Raw genomic sequence first — 2,144 nt, 5'->3', positions numbered from 1 at the left:
AAAATGATACAAGTTGTATTTTCTTTACATCTATAACTAGTACAAAATGCTTTGAATACTGAATAATTGCAGACATTTTATAAGTATAACTGTAATAGACATGGTGTATTTTGTTATGAGCTGTTCGATTCGTATTTGTTTAAGCTATTTTTTGAGTTATTTCCCTTACAAATTGTGTCCCTTCTATAAGGGATACAACATTAATCTTAAATAAAGGGATTTTAGTGTAGTTATGTATCGTTTTTTCTTATTTAAATAACTTTTTAAAAAAATATGTTTATGTTTATTCCGAGAGAAAACGATATATAAGATAAAGGTTGAAACAATCGATATTACTGCACGATATTTTGATCGATATACAATTATACATCTAGATCTGAATCTAGACTTAACGAAATTCTACATCTAGAATCTAGAACTAGAATCTATATAATAAACTATTTCAGGCCTTTCTTCAGCTTTTTGTGCAGTCATCTTCAATGACTTAAGTGCATTTGTGCCAGCCCTAGTCTGTATAGATCCACCCCAAGCAGCACATTATTACACTTTTTAAATTTTTATAAAAAGAGGATTATTTTAACTATCTGTGAATCTTACTACCACATATCATGTTTTATTTAAAGATCTGTAGATTTCTTGTACATAAGCAAAACATTCCATTTTGATTTAATTCTCCAAGTGTGATCTAGCGAGGTGTTCAGTTTTCTGTAGGTTACCATGATTTTTGTCCTACACACGTTTAGCATGTTTACAGTAGTTTTGTTTAGACTAATCAAAAGTATTTAAGACTTGCCATACCACGTGAACTATTCTATGTATAAGAGGGCCAGTGTGATATGTTGACTGTTGCTAAAACCAGGTACAAATTGTTTAGTTGATTGCACTGTGATTTCTTCCTCCACAACTTTTTGATAAATAAATCTATTAACATGTAAAAAAAAAAATTAAAAAAAAATCATTGTTTGTTTAGCTATGGAATTGGCTAATTTGGGATATAGGCCCCTAATTAAATTTAAACTAATGGGACATATACGCTTAACCGGTTTCTTACTTTGCAGTAGATTATAAGACTAGTTCTACATTTGTTTGTCTGTACACATATAGCTAAGTTGGTAGTGTAATGGCCACCATGTGGGTGGTACGGGTACGAGACACATACAGACAAGGTAATTTTTTTTCAAATTTTGTTTTTTTAAACGCGAATGATGAAGTTTTCTATCGGGACCTCGCGGGACACAGGGCAGGTGGAGTAGAGTTCACCTGCTTCTTTGTCTTCAGCATATGAAGGGATAGGTTGGTCAGAGCCATGCTCGGCCGGAATCGTTTTTTTTTTTTTTTTAACGATAAAAACATGTTGTCTGAGACTTTATTAGTACATGAATAAACTGTTAGTACACTACAATAAGCAAATACCTTCTGCAACACGCTAAGAATAAAACAATGTATACACTGTACATGGCACCACTGTAGAGGAACCAGCATCCTTAGCACAACTAACAAATACAAACTAGATAACAGGAAAAATGGCATACAAGGCAGATTCATATATAAGAAAATACGGCATCTCGAAAAATGCTTTTTTGTTACCCTCCAGGGTCGGTCTGCGACATTACAAAATATTAGGGGGATCGTTCGTTAATTTATTTATATATATTTCATGTAAGGAGTTGATTATGTATGTCCCTTTTCTAACGGGAGCCAAAGAATAGAGAAAAAAAGCACATCCACCGTACTTAAATTGATTTTAACATTATTTATATGAAGATTATTAAAAAAAAAGAAAATAAAGTGTCCGGCCACTAAGTGAAAATAAGATAAAAGTTGTACTTTTTAGAAAATATCTAATACTAGACTCATTTAAAAAAAAAAAAAAAAAAAAAAAAAAAAACTTAAATGTATACAATGAATTAGTTAAGCAGTAAAATATATGGTGCATTTTATTCTGAGTTATTCGATTCTTTTTTTTTTTTGAAGTTATTTTGTTAAATTATTTTTTCCCTTGAATTAAGAATGGTGTATCTTCTGTAATGAATCCATGAATCGCCTTGTATAGTTTTCTTTCATACATTTTTTATAAACACTCCATACTTATTTATTATTATATAGCAGTACATTTAATACAAGTAAATTTTCAATTACCTTCA

The sequence above is a fragment of the Physella acuta genome, unplaced genomic scaffold (assembly GCF_028476545.2).
Source record: "Physella acuta isolate Inbredline_101_S28 unplaced genomic scaffold, ASM2847654v3 ptg000521l, whole genome shotgun sequence".
Classification (NCBI taxonomy): Eukaryota; Metazoa; Mollusca; class Gastropoda; family Physidae; genus Physella; species Physella acuta.
The sequence above is the reverse complement of the archived record's forward strand: the minus strand, read 5'-3'. Positions refer to the sequence as shown.